This window comes from Chenopodium album, chromosome 10 (genome assembly GCF_948465745.1).
Source record: "Chenopodium album chromosome 10, dcCheAlbu1.1, whole genome shotgun sequence".
NCBI lineage: Eukaryota > Viridiplantae > Streptophyta > Magnoliopsida > Caryophyllales > Amaranthaceae > Chenopodium > Chenopodium album.
The window spans coordinates 32,715,646-32,739,927 of NC_137843.1; the positions used below are offsets into that span (position 1 = coordinate 32,715,646).

At 39.9% G+C, this 24,282-nt stretch overlaps 2 non-coding genes across 2 annotated transcripts; one reads left to right on the plus strand and one right to left on the minus strand.

Annotated features, from left to right (window-relative positions):
* Positions 1 to 17,315: 17,315 nt before the first annotated feature.
* LOC145565735 (small nucleolar RNA R71) lies at positions 17,316 to 17,421 on the plus strand. Its single transcript, XR_014095115.1, has one exon. It is a non-coding gene; the product is annotated as a small nucleolar RNA R71 (small nucleolar RNA).
* A 5,694-nt stretch (positions 17,422 to 23,115) lies between these two features.
* LOC145565801 (small nucleolar RNA R71) lies at positions 23,116 to 23,222 on the minus strand. Its single transcript, XR_014095177.1, has one exon. It is a non-coding gene; the product is annotated as a small nucleolar RNA R71 (small nucleolar RNA).
* Between the last annotated feature and the right edge of the window lie 1,060 nt (positions 23,223 to 24,282).

The following is a 24,282-nucleotide window of genomic DNA, read 5'->3' on the forward strand; positions in this document are numbered from 1 at the left end:
GGTGGTAATGAAGTTCTTCAAGAAGGTCATTTTTCAAAGGTTTGGTGTACCAAAGGCGGTGATAAGCAATAATGGTTCTCATTTTATTCACAATGCCTTTCAAAAGATGTTGCGAAATCATGGAGTTCATTAACGATTTGGCCTTCCATATCATCCTCAAACAAGCGGCCAAGTCGAGGTTTCCAATCGTCAAATCAAGTTAATCCTTGAAAAGACGGTTGCAAGAAATAGGAAGGATTGGTTGGACAAGTTGGATGATGCTCTTTGGGCTTATAGAATGGCTTTCAAGACACCTATAGGTACCACTCCATACCGCCTAGTCTATGGCAAATCATGCCATCTCCCGATAGAACTCGAACACCGTGCTTTGTGGGCAATCAAGAAGATAAATTTTGATTTGGCAAGTGCGGGGGAGAAAAGGTGGTTAGATCTTCATGAGCTAGAGGAGCTTCGATTTGATGCTTATGATTGTGCTAGTGTTTACAAAGCTCGTTCCAAGGAAACTCATGATAAGCTTATGGAGAAGAAAGAGTTTTGTGTTGGTGATAAAGTTCTTCTCTACAATTCGAAAATGAAGTTGTTTCCAGGAAAGCTCATGTCAAGATGGAACGGTCCTTACTTGGTTAAGAATGTCTTTCCTAGTGGTGTTGTAGAGGTTTCAATGATGGATTCTTCGTCTCCATTTAAGGTCAATGGCCATCGACTCAAGAAGTATTTCGATGGTGCTTTTGTTGGCCTTATTCACATATTGCTTCTCCGACAACCACCTTAATAGGTGGAGAACGTCGAGCTATGACGTTAAACAAGCACTTCACGGGAGCTTTTCTTATTCTTCTTTGTTTTCTTGATTTTAGGTGCCATGAGATTGGATCGATGAAAATTTCCAAAAATTTCGGTGTTAATTCAAGGTTTCACGAGGTTTGGTTAAGCTTAGGTGAAGGAGTTTGTTGGGGTTTTATGCTCTCGTGTTTGCATTTTCATTGTTTTTCTACTCTTTTTCGAGTGAGTTTTCAACTATCTTGTTAGTGCAAGCACGAGAGTATGTTAATGAGCGGAATTTTCTTGTTTAATGTGCACGCATCATAGGTTACGCGCGCGCACCAAAGGGGTCAGAAACTTAAGCTCATTTTAATGAAATTTGATGGATTTTGAACCCCCCATACCCCCTGGTGCGCACGCACCACCCTCCCTACGCGCGCGCACCATAGGGGTCAGATTTTTGGCTTTGTTTTGGTGCATCTCAAGCAATTTTAGCCCCCCCAAGACCCTACCTGGTGCGCAAGCACCACCTGGCTGCGCGCACGCACTAGGTAGGCCAGCGTTTGTGGCTTGTGTTGCAACCCCAAACACGCAAAGCAGCCTAGCCCCTGCCATAGCTAGTGCGCATGCACCAACCTAGCTGTGCGCACGCACCAACGACAGCAGCATCGCCCCCTTATTTCGTGCCCTCTTCTCCCTAGTTCGCCCCTTATTCACTCCTTTTCCTCTCCCCAACTTCCCTTTAATTCCTCAACTCTTTTATCTCTCATAAAACCCTTTCAATTCCTTTACAAATTCAAGCAATTTAATCCATTTATTTTCAATTCATCACAAAATTACATTAACCACAATCAAATCTTTAAAAAATTAAAAAAAAGTGCTGAAATTTCGAAAATTTGGAGCTATATTCGAATTTTTGAGGGTTTGTGGTTGTGCTACTTTTCTTTGGGTGTTCTATTTAGTCTATATTCTTCAAATTGTGCAATTTGCAAGTAATTCAAAGCTTCATTGAGTTATAATTTCTCACTTTCTAGTTATCTTCTTCCTCATTTTTGAAGCTTGAAACTCTTGTTTTTGCTTTCATGGTAGAACTCCATTGTTGGTTCTTTTAGCTTGTAATTTGTGTTGAATGATGTTATTGGATGTTACATTGAAGCTTTTTCATGATAAATTTGTATACCTTGCTTGAATCCTTGATTCACCATTGTTGGTCATTTTCTTTCTCATGGGTATTCTATATGATAGTTTCATTTCTTTGATAATTCAATGTTTTGGGATTAATTTGCTGATAATGATCCATGATTTGGTCTCTTGTGTCCAATTTTGCCTTGACTTCATAACTAGTTGCTTCAAACTTATGTTTCAATATTCAAGGCATAGTTCATGTGTGACCATTTCTTGTTTCATTTTTGAATAAATAATGTTTGCGCTTGACTTTAGAGCAATTTCTTTTGAATATTCTTGAACAATGATAATTGTAAATGAATTTCTCATGAATTGCTTTGCTTCTTGTAGATGGCCCCTATCTGTCATAAGAAGCGTACTAGAACAAGTTCAAGCAAAGCTAGGCACGTTGTTCCACCTTCCCCCGAGGTGGTAGAGACATACGGCATTGAATTCTCTAAGGAATTACATTGGGATCAGTTCAAGCAACTATCTAAGCGAAAGCTCAAGTTAACAAGATTCTACGATCAAACAACAACCAAGCTACTTGGAAATGATGATGACATTCGCTACCTAGCCAAGAACCTCGGTCGCTTAGAGTTCTTGGATTTGAGCGCCCCTACCTATGCTAGGGTGACGTATGAGATTCTATCATCCCTTGAAGTGATCCGAGAGTTAAGTGGTGACTCTTCAAGAACTTTGACCTTTCAACTTTTCAACAATGATAATCGGTTGTCGGAGTCACAACTTTGTTCCTACTTCCGGTTTCCTTGGGCTGTCGATGAAGACCATCTTGTCTATCCGGCCAATGGTAAAATGACTAGCGACCATGAATATGATGAACTCAAGTGGCGGCGGCATATCTCTGATGAAAGGAAATATGAGCTTTAAACTTCCAAGTCCGCATCGATCGTTCATCTAGCTACGAGATACTTTAATCGTAGTCTCACATATGCCTTATGTTCTCACATATGCCTTATCTATTTCCCGTGAGGAGCTTTGTTGGCTATGGATTTCCGACCAAGAGTCGCATGAGATCGAGCTTGTAGATTTTACTCAGCATTTGATCAACTGATTTCTAGACATCCGAGTTGGTGTTTCGCTCTCGGGAAGCATACAAATTGGAGGCATGATCTCTATCCTTGCTCTTTGCCTCAATGATTCATATAAAGATTTGCTATGTGAGCTCCCTCCGATAGTCGACCCTTGAGAGAGGACGCCTTCTCATTTCCTCAAAGTTTATGTCCTTGTGAACCAAAAATTCCTTGATCGTACCAAGAAGCATAATATTTTCATATAGAAGGTGTCTCGAGTGAAGGGTTGGTTCTTGATTCCGAGTAAGGAGGCTACAAGCCTTAAGACAAAGACGAATTCTTTGAATTGGAGACCTCAAAGATGCAACATCAACCCTTCTCTTCGGAAGAAGACAAATCATACAAGAACCGCCTCCAATGATGCTCTCTCGACGGATTTCCAAGCTTTACCCCCGATTGAACGGGGAGGTACTCCTATCCCTCCTTCTACTTCTTCGTTTACATTTGATTTATCTACTATTCATGCCAAATTAGATTCAATCACTAATGTCTTGTTTTCCATGCCTTTGGGGCGGAATTCTTCTCTTGGCTATGATTTCCATGCTAATCAATTGTATGACTATCATGTGAGGAGGGGGGAGATTGAACCTTACTTGAACTACCTATACCTCCCGGTCCAACAAGGATCTATCCCTCAATGGGAACCCTTTGACCCTACCATGGGTCCTAGACCTTGTTACCCTATTGGGAGGGTCCTCATATCCCTCCTAATGCTATCATGGGCACTACCCCGGCCACTTACGACTATAAGCGGCCCGGTGGATGCGAGTATACATATGATCCCGCGAACCCTTTGCCTTTCCTGAACCCCGAGACTTTTAGTAGGTGGGGATTATCGGGAGAGCCGGTTTTAGATGATTGGTCTCATTTCTTTGAGATAGACCGTGCTAGGAGGGAGGGGAGGTTAAGAGGGAAAGCTCCTATTGAGGTGAGTGAGATGGCTAGCTCGGTTCATGTCTATTGTGGCTAGACCGGTGAGGGGAGTTCTTATTCTACCCCTTACAATAGTGTGGAGTGAGTCTATTGTGGCTACCCCCTTTTCTTATGTGCTTTATTTGATAATCTCTTTTGCCTATATGTTATTAGGTTTAGAGTTTGCGGGGTAGTTCATTCTATGCTTGGGGGTGATTTATGTTGTTTGTGTGCTCCCTCCTCGCTATTGTAGTTCGCTCCTGGTCACTTTTGCTTCTGGTATTGATCTCTGTGTATCTCTTGCATCTCTGTTGATGATGATGATGTATTTCTACTGATTTCTCTTTCCAGTTCTTGGTATTGTTGTTTGTTTCGCTGATCGCTGTCTGTTGTGTATCTCTATTTCTCTATGATTATGATTCCTGATGATGATTGTTTGATATCTTGTCTTCTGACTCTGCTTCTGTCTGATGATTCTACTTCCTGATTTCATTCCTTGACCCTATTTCTGATGCTATCATATATTGCTTTTTCTTTATTTGCGTACATTTTATCTTTTATTTCTTCTTTTCTTTTGTATTGAAGTTACTAACAATTTTCTTTGTATATAGTATATTTTCTTTCTCACCTTGCTTCGTCGCTTATGCTTTGGATATTGATGCTTCATTAAGGTGCTCTTTCACTTTGTTTAATGTAGCATAGCTTCGACGCCTGGTGAGATCCTTCTGATCTTCTTCTTTCTATTTTCTTCTCTTGGATGCTTAGTTTAGGTTTAGATTAGGAGAAGTTGAACTGTTCGAGGATGTTTTCTTTCTAACACCTTAGTGTGTTTGGGAACATTGGCGTTGTACCCGAATGTTCACTTCTTTGTCGATTGGGACTTATGTGTGTTAGCATTACTCTCTTGTTGCATTTCTACTTCTCCTTTGCTTTTCTATTTTTCATTTTATTTCTTTTTCCCCCTTTTCTATTTTATTATGGTTTTTCTTTTTCTTTTGTTTCCTTTTTCTATTTTCTTCTACTTTCCTTTTTTCACTTTGCTTTCATACATTTTGATTTTATACTTTCCTTTGAAAAAAAAACAAAAAGGATTTTGTAAATATGAATAAAATGTTTTTGAGGCATTGCTTTTCTTTCTTAATAATTTTTCTTTTACTTTGGACTTAGTACAACTTGAGCTTGCACATTGGATATTATTCTTCCTAAAAACAATGGTTTGCATGGTTTGAGAGTATCTTTGGTTGATTCTAGGATAGAACATGCTAAGGTAGTCGTTTAGAACTATTGGGACCTTGAAGCCGAATTCTTTTGTTTTTGAAAACTCGCAATCGTTCCCCTTTGATGAATTTGAAGCTTTTAGTGAGTTTTTGCCACATCCTTGTGAGGTTTCATAGTTTTCAAGACTTCTACATTTACTTGAATGAGCGGCTTGGATCCTTGACTATTGCGGACTTAATCTTGAATCTTGACTCTTAATTCTCAAACTCAAGACCGAACCATCTAGGGAGGACAAAGACATCTTTTCGGGGTGGTAATTTTTCTTTTCTAGGTTACCCTTCTTTACTTTTAGTTCTTGGGTTTACATTTGCCTTCTTGCTAACCATTTGAGCCTTTTCCCTTCCTTTCAAGCCACGTCTTTAGCAATTTGAGCCTTTTGTTTCTTTTTGTTCCATTTTTGGTTTTTGTGAAACAAATGATCATGTTCTTAGAGATTGTGGTATATGAGTTTGGATATTGGTTCTTATTGAAAGCAAGCTTGTGTTTTGTATATCTTGTGAATAATGGCAAGTGAATAAATGAAAAAAGTCGTCCATAGTAAAAAGAGGTGAGGACAATGAATAAAGTGAAAACTTGAAAAATAGAAAATATGAGAAAAGCAAAGCAAATTCAAAAAGGTTTGGCAAAAATTGAAAAAAAAAAAGGTTAAGAAATGAAAATTTTCAAAAACATTTTGATGTAAATGTTTCTCCCTATTTTAAGCATTGAGGACAATGCTTTGTTCTAGCTTGGGGGGAAGCGTCTTACGCTTTTTGTATATATGATTGTGGTTATAGCTTTTAATAAGCTTGGGGGTGTTAGTTTGTTTTTGTTTGGTGACTACATTGTTTTGGTGTTGAGATTTGGCCAATCTTTGCTTCATAACTTAGGTGTACCACCAAATTCTAAATTTTAAGCCTACCCTCAACCCTTTGCCTTTACGTTACAACCTTTGGGAAAGCCCTTATGATCTAGTGGTTGAGTCATATACCGAGGGAGGGCATTATGAGTTGAAGCCTAAGGAGAGGGGATGCAAAGTCAAGATGTTGAGAATACCTCAAATCTTGTGTGGGAGCACGCCCTCTCCTCCCTGCTTCAGCTTAAGTCAGATTTGATCTTTAATGGGAGGAGCGCCCGCTCCAAGGTGGGGTCACGCCCGCTCCTCCCTGCTTCAGTGTTGTGGCAGAATGTTGCTTAAGTTGAGGAGCGCCCGCTCCAGGAGAGGTGCACGCCCGCTCCTCCTAGATCGGGCTCTCCTTTCTTTTGCTTCAAGCCTTGAACATCCTTCAAGGCTTTTAGTGCTTGTCAAATTGAGATATAATACCTGCAAAACATGGACAAACACATACAAAGAGGGGGTGAAGCCGAGATATGACATTTTCATTCGAAAACGGGTTAGAAAGAGGGGAAAAGATTGCAAAACCGAGTTTAAATCAACACAATAAGTGGTCAAATAAACCACTTATCAAATCCCCCTAAGCTAGCCAAATGCTTGTCCTCAAGCAATTCACATTGCTCAAAAACAAAACAAAAGATCAATTTGCTCAAAGAAAAGCACATGCATAGATACAAGAATCCTTAAGTAATAAAAATCGAGCATGAGGTATATGCCTAAGATCAACCACGGTCATGACTAGCCAAGGCCTAGCTAACCTTCCCGAAAATACTCAACTTAGGCCCATTCAACACATCTTACCGCATCCCCATCACAAAGTTCAAATCCTCTCTAATGGTAATGTCTTGTGACTCCTCGAAAGAGCCGGAAAAACATAAATAAAGCGGGTTATAAGACACCAGACATCTCAATGAAAAAGTACACTCTCCATATGCTTGTGAATCAACTCCCTCCACCGACAATGGCTTCCACTACTCTCCTAACATTACAAGTCTCAAGGATTTCGACACAAAGTTAAGGCATAGAAAGAACTAGAAGTGTTTTGCAATTGAAGCCAAACTAAAATGTATATCATTAAGAACAAACCTAAAGAGGTTTCTAACTTTGAGCCATATTACAAACCATGAATGAATCAAAACAAAAACACACCCCCAAGCTGGTTTAATTGCTAGGGTGGTGGCTAATCATCACATCTTTTCTTTTTTTTTTTTTTTTATAACATTTCACAACAAACTACCAATTACAAAAGATTAAAGATTGAACTGAGGAAACAAAAAAAAATGATATGCCTTAACTTTTGTGAATAACAAATACATAACAAATTTCATCAACACTAAGAGTAGTTTAGGCCGCGGTCTTGGGAGTTGAGACTCAAGTTCTCGATCTAGGTACTAAATCAAAGAGGATCCTTGCCACTCATACAAAATGTAGTAGGCTTGAAAAATAGTAAAACCTCACTTTTGGGGACAATGCGGGATCAAATACTACCTTTTGGGGTTCAAATTCCTTTGAGATATCCGACACCATCTTACCACAAACCTAGACTTTAAGTCTCGTACATTCGGTAAGGTTATTCTTACACTAGCCTAAACTAGCCAATTCTATGTTCAACCAAGGGCATCTAAACCATGCTCGAAATTTTATTACAAAAAGAAAACAAGTATCCACCACATACAATCCAATATCATCATTGCAAATCGATCAAAAACAAAACAACTCTTTTTTTTGTTTTTCAAAGATTTTTCTCTTGGAAGGAGGGGGATAAGAAATCTAAATAAAGAATTTGGATATTAGGGGTTTGGATGTTAGGGAATTTGGATGTTAGAGGGGTAAGAAGATAAGAAGAAGAAGAAATTTGGATATTAGGGAAAACCAACATCATCAATTATCATCAAAGCATCACAAATCATCATCAAAAGAGACCAAGAACGAACCAACCATACCATGCAATCAACCATCACACAAACCAACCAAAATGAGTAAATACCAAAGCTAATCACAAGAATAAGATGCCCCAAAGCACACATATAAGGAGAAGTGAGACAAAAACATCAATATGCTATCGTTCTAGCCTAGGCATGCCATATAATCAAGAAAAGAGTACAACCAACCTAAAATAGGCATGCAATCTAGAACATAATACCACATGAATCCTACCACAAGTCCCAAGGGCTATGCTAAGCCTTTCATGCCGAACATTCCACATACAAACTCAAACTTCTCCTTATATAGCACAAGAGCATCACATGGAAGCACAAATCCTATCAAAACCAAAACTACCCTAGACACAAAGACCCCAAGACTTCCCCCAAGCTAGAAATTTGATTACCGTTCCCGCAATAAAGGAACACAATGAGAAACATCTCTCCCCCAAGCTATAACTCAACGCCGGTCTCGGTTTTACACATGAGGAGAAGGAAGAGAAGGGAACGGTAAAAACAAATGTCTAAAGGCTACTCCCGATCATTCTCCATAGGCAACGATGGCATGTAGTTATAGTTTGGGTCTACATCGCCGGAATAGGAAGGTTAATCCACGTATGGAGGAAGATCGTAGTTGGTGCTACTTCGATAGTGACCGTAGTCCGGTGCACTACTAGTACCCCAACCACCATCATAACCGGGTGAAAACCCAAAGTATCCCCTTAAGGGATTGTTATCGATCTCCTCTGGAGCCATATTACCACATGTCTCGGGGAGTTGGTAATAAGAAGGGTCCCCTTAAAAATCACAACCTCCGGGTTGTGTATAATCGTAGGGAGGGAAGGATCGTAGCTCCGAAATGGAGCTACGGGGTCCTTGCCAATAGGAGTAGGTGGGTTGGTTGTTGTTCCAACTCGCAACCGACCCCTCTTGTACGAGGCGGTGAGGATAGTTGACATAGGGGAGGAAGTCTCCCCTCTCAACTTGGTTTTTGTAGGACATTTGGGAGACATAGCTTTGGTATTCATTCTATTGTAAAATTCTTTGTTTGGTAAGGTTGAGATGGTCAAAGGCCGATTTAAGGTTAAAGGAAGAGGAAGAGGAGGAGGAAGGGCCGCCCATAAAGCTAGGAACGGTTGAAATGCTATGGTGGAGGGGTTGAGATGGTTGGTCAAGGTTGGGAACATTCCCAGGGGGTGGCACATTTGGCACTTGCCAAATGTTTCCCATGGTGTTCATTACCGCCGCATTCGGGAGAATGCAATGGTGTTTACCCTTGACCAACCAAGAATAGGTGGTCACATTGCCTCGGAGTTCCACAAACATTTGCATTGAGGCAAGTTCGGGAATGTCAAGGACATTGGAACCATTCACCGGGGTCAATTGCTCAACCCAATTGGTGAAGTTCAAAGCCTTAGCAATTATGGTGATCATCCCACCACACTTTATTTCCCCTATTAGCTCCATACTCCTCTTAATCTCAAGGCACCTCTTAATGAACATGTACCCCATGTTCACGTTCCCCTCAAGATCCCCCTCAAATCGGGAAGCCATGAAGAGGCATTTGATTTCCTCCTTCGTAAGCTTCCCGAGGTCTTGCTTTGAGAAGCAAGCATACCCCATAATTCTCATGAATATACAGATTACGGGGTGGATGATGTGGCTAGCATGGCTAGACCAGGTCGTGAAGTTGGGGTACCCCGCAATAATGTTCCACCAATTATAATCTTTGTAACGAGAGAGGTAGAAACTATCGGGGTCTTTTACTTGACTATATACGGGCCACCCGAAAATCTCATCGAGGCGAGTTAAGCTTAAGGTTTTGGGTTGATTGAACATATAAAACTTAATCTCGTACTCAAGAGGCTCTCCCTCACCACTAATTTGGCGCATGGTTATGGTTGAAAGGAACTCGAGAGTGAGCGATTTGTATGTGAACTCCCTTTTTTCAAGGAAGCTTAACCATCCGAAATTCTCGACCACTCGCCAAATTCCTTGGTCTATTTCTAAAAGTTGACAAGCTTCTTGGTCGTAAAACCTAGTTGGAAGGATTTTTCTTTTGGAATGTTCTTTGTGATAACCTCTGAATTTTTCGGGAATATTTATTGAAGGAGGAGGATTGCTTTGATTTGGTGTTGGGGTTGAGGTTTGGTTTTGATTTTCGGATGAACAGTTTTTGTTTGTTTGGATGCCGGAAGTAGTCTTTCTCTTCTTTCCTCCCGCACCTCCAAATAATCAAAGAACCATTTTGACAATGAGAATGGGTTTACTAAGGTAACTCAAAACACCTCACACACACACCAAAACACATGTCAAACAACCTCCGAAACTTTAAACCCCCGATATAGTCCAAGTACCTGTTTCAACAATTTCCAAATATTTCCAACACAATCCAACAAACAATTCCAACACAAAATTCACAATCAACAATAATTCCTATCTACTCACAACTATCCTAAACCACAACAATCACAATTTTCAATTATTTTTACCACAAGGAACAAACTAATCCAAACACAACTTCAAAACTCCAACAATCAATCACAATTTTCCACCAAATATTCTCAATTAGCAACTATAATTGTCTAAAGTCACTTAATTATGTAATTAATCACACAATGTTCATGAAATAAACAAATTTTAGAAACTTGAATAAAACCCCTAAGGTTTAATGGAGAAATTGAAGTAAGGAAGAGGAGTATACCAAGTAGAGTATGAAAATACTCTAAAACTCACAAATTTTGCTTGATTCTTGCTTCCTTTGTTCCAATTTCTTGAAAAACCCAAGCCTCCCTTTGATTTTCAATGGTGGTAAGTTAGGGTTTGAAATTCTTGTGTTTGAAAAAGGGTTGTGTTGTTGGAAAGAGAATTAAGAGGAGAAGAAGATTTTGTGAATTTTTAGTGAAAATAGTTGAGGTTTGATGATGATTTTGAAGAGAGAAGGTTGAGAAAATGGTGGTTTTTAGAGAGAGAAGAAGATGGGTAAAGAGGAGAGAGAATATGAATGTTGAATGATTGGTGAAAAATGGGTGAAGGAGGATAAAAGGAGAAAATACATTCCCTTTTTTTTTTTTACCCCGAACAGGCTGGAGCTGGCGTGCAAGGTGTGAGGAGCGCCTGCTCCAAGCCTTAGGGGAGCGTTCTGAATCTGGAATCCCAGTTTGGAGCGGGCGTGCAAGGGTGTTGGAGCGCCCGCTCAAAACTTGAATTTTCCCTTCTGTTTCGAAGTCCAGCTAGGAGTGGGCGTGCAAGGCTGGAGGAGCTCCCGCTCCAAATTACATTTTAGCTACAACATTTTGTTGCAGCGGGCGTCAGGGGGTGTGGAGCGCCCGCTCCAAACTTTAAACTTGACTTATGTTTCCTTCATTAGAGAGGAGCGGGCGTGCAGGTACTCAGGAGTTCCTGCTCCTTAATTGAATTTAGCTACGACATTATGTAGGAGCGGGCGTGCTGATATCATGGAGTTCCCACTCCTAACTTTGAAATTCAGCTTTATTTGCCTTCCTAGAATGGAGCGGGCGTGCTGCGATGTTGGAGCACTCGCTCGATCTTCTTGCTTGGCTTCCTTTTTTTTGCTTTCCACTATGGAGCAGGCGTGTATTCCTTCTGGAGTGCCCTCTCCTATATCACATTTTTTCTACGGCATTGGTTGGAGCAGGCGTGTTGAGGGGTTGGAGCGCCATCTCCGACCTTGGTTCTTGGTTCTAATATTGCTGCTCTAAATGGAGCGGGCGTGCAGCTCTTGAGGAGCACCCGCTCCTTTAGGCACCTGATGCTTCTGGTTTGTACGGAGCAAAGGAGCAGGCATGAAAGCTCTTTGGAGTGCCCGCTCCTAACAGTGAAGAAACCTTTTGTTTTCTTTTTTGAGCTAGGAGCGGGCGTGCAAGCTCTTTGGAGCGCCCGCTCCTAGCTGATGACAGCTTTTCTATTTTTTTTTCTATTCTTCTTTTTGCCCCAAGTACCTATATCAAGCCACAAGAAAAAAATTCAATCAAATTGTAGCCAAAATAAGATATCACCAACACTCTTCTCCATTTTCTCACTCACTCTATTTTTTTATTTCTCACTCTCTCATTTTCTTTCTTCCTGTTTTTTCTTTTTCTTTTTTTTTTTTACTCGGGTTGCCTCTCGGAAGCGCTTCTTTAACATCAATAGCTTCACGACCTCCACACTCAAGAGGTAAGATTACATTGCAATGATTCAACTAAACCAACATGAGCACCCTCGTGGTAAATCTTGTGGCGATGCCCATTGATTTTGAAAGATCTCTTTCCATCCAAATCTGTGATTTCTACGGCTCCATGAGAAAAAACTTGCTTAACAACAAAAGGACCACTCCACCTTGATAGAAGTTTTCCGGGGAACAACTTCATCCTAGAATTGTAGAGAAGTACCTTATCACCTACAAGAAATACTTTCTTTTCAATATTCCGATCATGCCATTCTTTTGTGCAAGTCTTGTAGTTGTTAGCACACTCATATGCCTCCAATCGAAGCTCTTCAATCTCATGCAAATCAAGCCATCTTTGCTCTCTTGCATTAGCCAAGTCGAAGTTAATCTTCTTAATGGCCCATTGAGTTTGGTGTTCAAGTTCCACCGGAAGATGACAAGATTTTCCATACACTAGATGATATGGAGTTGTGCCTACTGGGGTTTTGTACGCCGTTCTATGTGCCCATAAAGCATCATCAAGCTTTTCCGACCAAGCTTTCCTATTCCTTGCAACCGTCTTCTTAAGGATTAACTTGATTTAACGGTTGGACACTTTTGCTTGTCCACTAGTTTGTGGATAATAGGTAAGACCGAACCTTTGGTGAACCCCATACTTTCTTAGAATCTTTTGAAAAGCACTATGAAAAAAATGTGAATCGTTGTCACTTACCACAGCTCTAGGAATTCCGAATTTTGGAAATATGACTTTCTTGAACAATTTCATGACTACCTTGTGATCATTAGTTGGGGAGGCAATGGTCTCAACCCATTTTGAGACGTAATCAACCGCCACAAGGATGTATTGATTTCCATAAGTAAGGAATGGTCCCATGAAATCAATATCCTATACCTCAAATACCTCTAGCTCAAGTATCAGTTGTTGAGGCATCTCATTTCGCTTGGATATGTTGCTGGTTCGTTGACACCGGTTACAAGTCTTCACAAACCCCAAAGCATCCTTAAAGATGTGAGGCTGCCACAAACTGCTATGCAAGACCTTTAATGCTGTTTTGTTTTCTCCCATATGCCCTCCACAAGGATCGGAATGACACATCTTGAGCACATTTTGCACTCCCTCATCCGGAACGCACCTTCGGAGCAAACCATCTACTCCTCTTTTATAGAGAATGGGGTCATCCCACACATAGTGCCTTGCTTCCCTTTTTAGCTTCTTCTTTTGGTTCTTGGAGAAATCAAGAGGAAATTCCCCACATGTCAAGTAGTTCACCAAGTCGGCGAACTAAGGAAGTTCCTTCTCATTAAAGATATAGAGCACATCATCTCTCAATTCATCACAAATGGGAATATCATCATCACTAGCATGCACATTCTCTTAACAAGAAAGGTGATCTGCAACTATATTCTTGGCCCCTTTCTTATCACGAATTTCCACATCAAATTGTTGTAGAGAAAGGACCCAACGAAGAAGACGAGGTTTTGACTCTTTGCTTGCCACAAGGTACCTATAGCCGCATGATCGGTGTTGACAATAGTTTTGGAATCAATGAGGTAGTTCCAAAACTTCTCAAAAGCATGTACCACGTCAAGAAACTTTTTCTCCGTTGTGGTGTAGTTTCATTGAGCTTCATTCAAAGTCTTGGACATGTAGTAGATGACATGAAGCTTCTTCTCTATTCTTTGCCCCAACACCCCTCCAATTGCAACATCACTAGCATCGCACATAAGTTGAAATGGTAAATCCCATCTTGGCCCTTGCACGATTGGAGTAGAGATTAAAGCCTCCTTTAATTTGTTGAAAGCTTGAAGACACTTTACATCAAAAATAAAGATGGCATCCTTTTGAAGAAGAGCATTTAGGGGCCTAGCAATTTGTGATAAATCCTTGATAAATCTCCTATAGAACCTGGCATGCCCCAAAATGGATCTTAGTGCTCTCACATTGATTGGAGGTGGCAATTTTTCAATCACTTCAACTTTGGCCTTGTCGACCTCAATCCCCTTGCTTGATATCTTGTGACCAAGGACGATTCCCTCTTCAACCATGAAGTGGCATTTCTCCCAATTTAGGACCTAGTTGACCTTCTCACATCTTGCTAAGCATTTTCCCAAATTAGACAAACAATCTTCAAATGAAAGGCCCCCTATCGAGAAATCATCCATGAACACTTCCTTTTCGGCTTCAAGCATGTCTCCAAAGATACTCATCATGCACCTTTGAAAGGTTGCTGGTGCATTGCAAAGTCTAAACGGCATCCTCCTATATGCAAAAGTACCATATGGATAAGTAAAAGTTGTCTTGTCTTGGTCATCCGGGTTTATGGGGATTTGAAAGAAACTCGAATAACCATCAAGAAAGCAATAATACTTGTGCTTTGTTAGTCTCTCAAGCATTTAGTCGATAAAAGGGAGGGAAAAATGATCCTTGTTAGTGGATGCATTTAGACGTCTATAGTTTATGCACATCCTCCAACCGGTATCCGTTCTAGTTGAAATGAGATCACCATTCTCATTTTCAACTATGGTCATTCCTCCCTTTTCAGGGACCACATGAACAGGGGAAACCCATCTAGAGTTTGAAATGGGGAAGATGATGCCGGCATCAAGGAGTTTGGTAATTTATTTCTTCACTACCTCCCCCATTTGAGGATTGAGTTTCTTTTGCCTCTCAATGGAAGGCTTAGCACCCTCCTCAAGTGTTATGTGGCGCATATATAAAACGGGACTAATACCTTTGAGGTTATCAATGGTATAGCCTAAAGCACCTTGGTGGTTTCTCAAAACACCACATAACATTTGAGTTTGGCACTCGTTCAAAGAGGAATTCACAATTACCGGAAAAGTTGAATTAGAACCCAAAAACACATACCTTAGGTGTGATGGTAGAGGCCTCAACTCTACCATTGGAGCACCCTTACCTTCTCTTGAGGTAGCTATTTCCAATGCATCATCACTTGTGATTCCCATGCATACTTGCTCAATGTTCTCTTCCGTACTTCCTTCAAGCATTTCTTCATACAATGCCATCTCCCTGCCTTGCTCACCTATCTTTTCCTTGTTCAAAAGGACATTCTCAAGGGCATTGTTAGTAGTGAGCAAGTGCTCATGCATAGAAATCACAATAAAATCAATAGTATCAATCATCATACAATTATCAAGATTAGAGCTTGGATATTTCATGCTCTCATTCAAATCAAATTTTATCACCTCATGTCCTACTTTTAGTGAAATTTTAGCACTTTTAACATCTATTAAAGCACCCGAAGTAGCAAGAAAAGGTCTTCCTAGAATTATTTGAATGTTCACATCTTCATCCATTTCTAACACAACAAAATCCACCTGGATTACAAAATTTCCCACCCTTAGAGGAACATTCCACCTTACCTTTTGGAAATTTGATAGGACGATCGGCCAATTGTAGGGTAATGTTGGTGGTAGAAGTTCCCCTATCTCAAGTCTTTGATATACCAAATATGGCATAAGGCTAACACTAGCCCCAAGATCACATAAAACATTACCAATTTACATTTTATATTTTGCACAAGGGATAGAAAAGTTAATGGGGTCTTTCAATTTCGGTGGCATTTTGTTCATGATAATTGCAGTACAATTCTCGGTGAGATTCATCGTTTCCACCAATTCACACTTTCTCCTTCCACTCAAAATGTCTTTTAAAAACCTAGCATAGTTAGGCATTTGCTTGATAGCATCGGTAAAAGGAATTGAAAGGTGAATTTGTTTCAATGTTTCAAGAAACTTTCCAAATTGCACATCTAATTTGTTTCTAACAAATTTGTGAGGATATGGTAGCTTTTGCAATTGTTTTTTTTCTCTCTCTTTTTCTCTTTTCTCTTCACTCCTTTTTCAAAATCTTTCTCTTTTTCACTTTCTTTTTCTTTCTCACATTCTTTTTCTTTTTCATTCTCATGATTTTTCTCTCTTTCTTGTTCAAAATCACTCTCAAGGGGAGGCTCACTCATGTTCACTTTCTCATTGCTTCTCCTAGGGACACTCTATTTCCAACACCTTACCACTCCTAGTTGATATGGCATTAACGGGCCTCTTAGGATATAGTCCTTGGGGTGGAAGTTTGGAAGTGCTAGTCCCTTCCTTTAAAGCATTGGCCAATTGGGAAATTTGTGTTTCAAGCATTTTTTTTATGGGTCATGACTTCACTAAATTTCTTATCACTAGAGGCCATGAAAGTATTGAACATTTTGGTTTGACTCTCCATCATTTCCTCTAAGTTAGACCTACTAGATGATGCTTGTGCATAGTAGTTATCTTGGGGAGCTCTATTACCTCTAACATTTGAATTGGAAGCATTTTGATTAGAAGAACCTCTATTGTAATTTTTGTTCCAATTATTCCTATTATTAGAGTTCCCCCCTTGGTGATATTGGCCTTGATTCCCATAATTCCCTTGGTTATTATGGTTATGGTTACCATATCCACCTTGTTGGTTGTAGTTACCTTGGGGATTTTGGTCCCTTTGGCTCCTATTTCCCCATTGGTTTTGGTTATGGTAATCATAATCATTTCCTCTTTGATTATAGGAATTTCCCCCTTGTTCTCTTCGATTAGGTGGTAAGTATGTTTGATTGTCATTCCTAGGTCTAATATCATAAGACAAGGCATTGACTTGTTCGTTTTTGTTATCATTACCATCTTCGTATTGGGGTTGAGGTTGGGAATCATAATTACAAGAAGAGGTATCATGGTCATATGACCCACAATTTTAACAAAATAAACACCCATGTGGCATGTTATTAGATGTAGAAGGAGAAGAGTTAGAATTCATACCTCTCCCCTAAGATTGGGGGGGATGCTCTTGTTGTGAAGGGAAGGTCTCAAGTTTCGCCTTGATAAATGTCATCTCTTTGCCAAGGTTGGCGATTTGAGACGTCAAATTATTGATGGCGTGGAGGTGATCGACGGAGTAAACTGCATTTCCTCCTTTGATTAGAGACTCCCTCTCTCCTTCTTACCAATCCATGTGGTGCCTCACCACATCCTCAATTATTTCAATGACTTGCTCCTCCATTTTGTTCATGATCGGGCCACCCGCTCCCGCATCTAAGCTAGTCTTTCCTTGTAGGTTCAAGCCTCCATAGAGAATTTGAAGCACTTGGTATGACGGAATGCCATGATGAGGACACTCCCTTTCATATTCCTTGTATCTTTCCCATGCCTCGTATATGGTTTCACTAGCCTTTTGACGGAAACATTGGATCAAAGCCCTTGCCTTTGACGTCTTCTTTTGAGAGTAGAATCTCCCTAAGAAGGCCGTGGTGACCTCGTCCCAAGTTCTCAAGGAGTTAGGCCTTGCCTCCTTCCCAAGCTATTCAAGAGCCCTTCCTATAAAGGAGAAAGGAAATAGCTTTAGTCTCACAAATTCTTGAGTTACTTCATTTACCTTGATCGTGTTGCAATATTTTTCAAACTTGTTCAAATGTGCAAGAGGGCTCTCATGTTTTGCTCCACTAAATTGCCTCCTTTGAATCAAATTTATCATTGGGGGCCGAATTTCGAAATCATTGGCTTGAGTAACGGGCGGAGCAATGCCACTTGAAGCTCTATAAGCTCCCGGAGCATCACCCATTTGCTCATGTTTCTCCTCGAAATTGACCTCCCTAGTTGGGAAAGTAGTTAATGGCCTAGAACCGGCTCTCCTTCTCCTCCTATAGGTTTGCTCAATCTCGGGATCGTAAGGCACCAAAATCATATTATGAGTTCTGCGCGTACACTCTCAACAATTGCAATTAGTAACAAGACTACAAGTGTAGCAAAAAAGAAGCACACTCTTTTTGAATTTTTGTTGTTTTATGGTGAACTAGACTCAAGCAATCAATTAGCAATCAACAACACCGTTCCCTGGCAACGACGCCATTTTGATGGGCGTTAGAACCGTCGCACATTCCAAACTCAATCAAACACACTTATAAACAAACATCCTACAAACCAAGCATAATGACAAGTAAGAGTCCGGTCCACTAAGAACGGGATATGGATGCTAAAGATCTTAACACTTAAGCTAATTTGAAGTCTTTGGTGAATTGGGGTTTGGTCAAGTAGACAAACAAACTATGGTTCTAAAACGATGGATTAAGGACATTAAGGAATGGGATTCACTCAACCAAGGCAATTAGGTAAACGGGGAGTAAAATAGACAAGATATACAAGGACTATATGTAAGATCAACTTCATGCAATTAGAAAACAACTCACACTACTAAACTTAGATTCCTCATTAGTTTAGCAATAGAAGATACATAATCAAATTGCAATAAGTAATGCCTTGCTCAATTCAAATTTCCATGTCAAACTAAGCATATCATGCTATCAAGCTCCTAAGTCAAGGGTAGCTAATCCTATCATGAAGAACCAACAAGCAATCTCATACAATCAATTTAATTGCAATACAAAAATCAATGCTTCTCCCACATTTGCATAACTAACCCAAAAGGTTGAGCTTCACCCAACCCCTAGAAAGAAGACTACTCACAACTCATATTTATCAACATGCAAACAAGTATTAGGGTTCTAACTGCTTCAATAATTGGGGAAAAGTGGTTAACAATTGAATTCACTATCATCCAACAACAAATTATCAAGAACTAAAAGGATTCAAGCAACATGCAAATACCAAATAAAATATGAAATTAAGTAGAAGAAGGTTGAAGAAATTACTAATTGAAGCTTCAAATGTTGATTACAAAGTGCCAAATCTTGAGAATGATTCTTGAAATTCACTAATACAATGATTGGATTGATGAAAACTAAGCTAAATTAACTAAGAGGAATATTTCAAACTAAGAGGAGTTTCTAAAAACTAGGCTATTGTTGTCCACGCTACAAATGAGCTAAACATGAAGTATTTATACTCCCCGAATTACATAGGTTAATCCGTCAAGAAAGAACGGATTCCCAGTGAGGAGCGCCCGCTCCTAGGTCTTGCATGCCCTCTCCAGCCTGCTTCAGAAGAAAGTCAGAGAAAAGAACCAATGTTGACAAACGGTTCCATCCCAAGTCAGAAGAAAGCGTTTATTATTCCATCCCAACTAGAGGTCTTCTCTTTATCAAGAGAAAAAAAACCAATGTTGACAAATGGTTTCTAGAGATAGTGAGAACAAAGAGTGAAAAATATTCCTATCAATCCCCTAAATGTCCATTATAGTTTCAAAAGCCCTTAAGTGAAAGTAAGGATTGTCAGTTGGCTTGAATTGAGGGATGCCATTGGCATTGAACTTCTACGGAAGAAGCTCCCTGTCCACCGAGACCCCTTATGAGCTAATGCTCTAGAACCTATAGTCATCGGAGAGTTTGCTCAAGCTTTCTTGCATGAGCTCCATTTGTTGTTGCTTCATAGGGTCATTAATTTGTTGTGCCATAGCCTTCATCATTTCAATCATGTTAGCCACGTCCTTCCTAAGTTCGTTGACTTCTTCCTGAGACGCCATTTTCTTCTTAGTAGTACTTGGACAAAAGTGTTATCCTTGATTAAACGTCATTCTCTCCTTGACCAAGTGCTGCGGAAAGGGAAATTGAAGATAAATTTTTAATTTAGACTCAAGCTCTATTCAACATGCAATAAATGAGAAGAGATCAAAAAAGAATGATATGGATGAAAAAATGATGTTGATAGAGAAATATGGGAGAATTAGGAATAGAATAGGCCCCCAACTCAAATGACGGAAAAACGACTCATGCATGAACCTAAAAACATGGTCATGGTGACATATAAAAAGTGTGTGCTAAGACTAGTGAGTGTAAGTGACATGTTAAGACTTGCGTCATGACCATGTGACTAGACTCAAACAAAGACCAAGTTAAGACTTCACGTATGTGCACTAAACTGGACATGCTGTAGTATTTTAGTCATAACTATTGATCTGTGAATTCGAATTGGACGAAACCAACGCCAAATGAAAGATAAAACTTGGGGCTACAGATCCGTAGTTAGTACGACTCGTAGTTCATTCTAGAACTCCGGCTATGATCAAAGCAAGTTGACGTTTGTGCAGTATATGGGAATAAAATTCCGGGTTGACTCAAAGGAACTATGACTCGATTTTAGACATATTTATTAGCTCAAATTAATTAATCAATTAATTAAGCAAAGTATTTTAGTCCTTGGTTAGTTTATTTAAGCATATTTATAAGGAAAATTTGTAAAACATAACACCACCTTTCACCGATCTTCCAAGAATAGAACGACCTTTGGATTATTCCAAAATAAAACAACCTTTGATACATATTTGCCAAAAATGAAACGTAACCGGTCGGTAACCTGCTAAATAGGTTACTAGTGACACGTGTCACAATGTCATTCGTCAATTTTTTTAACACTTTTTTTAAAAAAAAACACCCCGACTCCCTCCCCCACTCACGAAAACCACCAAACGCCCCCTTCCCCACCATGTTTTTAGGGTTTTCGATGGTTTTCGTGAGTGAGGGAGGGAGATTGGTGGTTTTCGTGAGTGCGGGAGGGAGATCGGCGGTTTTCGTGAGTGAGGGAAGGAAATCAGTGGTTTTCGTGAGTGGATGAGGGAGATCGGGGTGAAGGTAGTGATGCGTCTAGGAGGAGTTGCGGTGCTTAGGGGTTGTTTTCGGCGACGAGGGGTGAAAATGGTGGCTTGGGGGTTGTTGTCGGCGATGGGGGGTGGGCTGCTAGTGGTTTTGGGGGAAGGGAGTGAGGTTGCGGTGGTTTTCAATGGGGTTGGGGAAGGAGATGGTGGTTTCCAGTGGTGTTAGGGAAAGAGGTGGTGGGGCTGTGGTGGGATGAAGGTGGGTGGAGGACCCGACGGTGGAGCCCCGTGGAGGTCAGTGACGGCATGGGAGGGTGTTTTTCTTTTTTTAATTTCAATTTTTTCTTTGATTTTAATTTTTTTAAAAGTTTTTTTTTTAAAAAAAATCATTATCATAAAGAAAAAATTAAAATAAAATTAAACACTTTTAACCAATCACACATGTGACATGTGGCTTTACAGGTTACAAGTTTTTCGTTCTATTTTTAGCAGATGTGTATCAAAGGTCGTTTTATTTTGGAATTATCCAAAGGTCGTTCTATTCTTGGAAGACTGGTGAAATGTGGTGTTATTTTTGAAAAATTTTCCTATTTATAATTACAAGTCAAAGCAAATGGTTAGTTTAATCACATGTAAGTATGCACAAGCAAATAATGCACAAGTAATCAAATAATCACAATATGATGCAATGAGTTTGCAACCTAACTATGGCTCTAGTTCTCTAAAGTTTAGGATATGGTTTGTCAAAGAGGGTCCATGGTTATGAGTCCGGATGCACCGCACGGAAGCCTTACCTTTGGAAGGGTTGGCGCTAGTGGTTGGGACCCCGCGAGTTAAACTCGCTTTCAAGGTTTGGTGAATTCAACAAACTCGGATGTACCCTACGTTTCCAGAGGGTTATGGCCATATGTAGAACATATATGGGTTTAGAAAAGCGAGAAAAACTCAATCAGGAAGTAGAACCGAGCAAACAGTGCTAGAATTGGTCGAAACAAAGAAGGTAGATTTCTTTCTTTGCTTTAGAATTTGTTGAGAGATTGAATTCCTTCTTGATTAATCTTGAAATGAATATGATTTTGATTGAATTTGTTTTGTTTTTCAATTTCACCATGATTAGTGAGTATATTAGTTGCTAGGGAGAAGGGGAAGCATGCTAGAATGATGATTTTCGCTAGTTGATGATCCTTGATTGATTGAATTGTTGCAATTAAATTGGTTGACATGATTGTGCATGTGATTAATTAGACTAGGAGTGATCAACCAATAAGATTAATCTAGATTGCATTGCAATTTTCAATGACATGAACCCTTGATTTGAGAATTGCTTTAATTGATTGATTTTGATTGTGATTTTCCTAGTTAGCCATTCATAGTGAACCCTAGCTTGGCTTATAGGAGATAGCTCTTGAATTCCTTTGATTGTAACTATTGTTTGTCCTTTCAACGTTTGAATTGATTGAGTGATCCTTCAATTAGCATAATCATTGAGCTTGCATGTGGAACCAATATCCCTAGTGTTTAGTATATAAAATTTCTCGATTAATCTAGTTTACTCGATACCTTAGTTACCAACCGCATCTTCCCTCAATCTTCGAAGTAGCTTGGCCTAGGCTATAGCTTGCACCTACTCATTCTCTTGGGTTCGACCTTTGACTTACCATATACTCGTATTAGGTTGGTCTAGTGTTTATAAATTTTCTTTGGCTCTAGGAAAGGGTAGAAAACGACCTACTTTTCCCTATGTCAAAAATTGCGCCGTTGCCGGGGATTGATATTGGTGCTTTGTTATAGTTGTTGAGTCTATCTCACCTTTAATTGAAAATACAAAAAGATTTTCTTTTAGGCTACATTTGTAGCCGTGCTACTAACCATTTTGTTTTTGAGATTTTATGCATAGAGCACGTGGTCGTTCACTAGTGCCATTTGATCCGGAAATTGAGAGAACTATTGCATGGTTAAGAGGTGCTAGACGATCTTTGAGCCCTAGCATTTCAAGTGAAGAAGAACCACAACAAGAGGAACAAGCAAGAATGGGAGAAAATCCAAGGGTGGCGTTGAAAGAATTGGGGATTCCCGGTGCATATAGATTTGAGAGTGGGATTGCTCCACCTACAACACCGACAAATGACTTTGAAATAAGACCGCCAATGATCACTTTGATAGAGAGGCGATAATTTAGTGGGGCCAAGCATGAAAGCCCGCTTAATCATCTCAAGGAGTTCGAAAAGTATTGCAATACTATCAAGGTGAATGGAATTTCCCAAGAATTTATCCGCCTCAAGCCTTTTCCCTTTTCGCTCATAGGGTGTGCCTTGGAATAGCTAGACAAGGAAGTCAAGCCGAATTCTCTAAGGACATGGGATGAAGTGACCAAGGAGTTTCTATCCCGTTGTTATCCACAAAAGAAATCGGCGAAGGCTAGAGCTTTGATTCAAGGTTTCAAGCAAAAGCTAAGTGAGAGTCTCTATGAAGCATGGGAGAGATACAAAGAGTATCAAAGAGAATGTCCTCACCACGAAATTCCTACTTACCAAATTATTCAAATCTTCTATGGAGGCCTTAGTTCTCTAGGAAAATCATGTTTAGATGGAGGAGCCGGAGGTCCTATCATGAACAAAACGGAAGAGGAAGTGGTGGACATAATTGAAGATTTAGTGAGGTACTATAGAGATTGGCAAGATGGAGAAAGAGAGTCAACTAGTAAGAGTAGCTCTTCGGTGTACTCGGTTGATCATCTAAATGCAATCAACAATCTATCCTCACAAATGACAAACTTGGGGAAGGAGATGTCCGCTATCAAGGCGAAGTTAGAAAGTGCTACCTACCAAGTTTCAAGTCTTCCCTCCCAATCTAAGGGGAGAGGTATGTCTTCTAATTCTCAACCCCCTCCCTCTTCTAATAACATGCCTAGTGAATGCTTGTTTTGTGATGATTGTGGGTCGTATGATCATGATGTTTCTAGTTTCCCTCATGCATGTATGGATGTTTGTGATGATCAAGATGGAAATGTGAATGAGCATGTGAACTATGTGTCAAATAATCATGATTCTAGGTTTGAGAATTAAAGAGGTCAATGGAATAGGAATTACAACAATCATGGCAATTTTGACAACTACAACCAAGCTGGTGGTAATAGGAACCATGGGAACCAAAATTCCCGAGGTAACTATAACATACCAAGGTTAGAGTAGCCAAAATCATAACCAAAATTATGGTAATCATAACCAAGGTTATGGTAACCATAATCAAGGTAGAGGTAATTGGAACAATCAAAATAGGGGAAATTTTCAAAATAATTCTCAAAGGGGTCCCCCACCCGGTTTTACTCCAAAAGCCCAAAATGATAATTCCTATGTTCAAACCTCTTCTTCTTCACATAGAACCAAGTTGCAAGAAATCATTGAAAATCAAACAAAGTTGTTGAACACCTACATGGCCGCAAGTGACAAGAAATTTAATGAAATGATGACTCATAATAAGATGCTTGAAAACCAAATTTCTCAACTTGCTAATGCTTTAAAAGACCATGCTAGTCCTTCTTCCTTACCTTCCCAAGGCCTAGATCCCAAGAGACCGGTCAA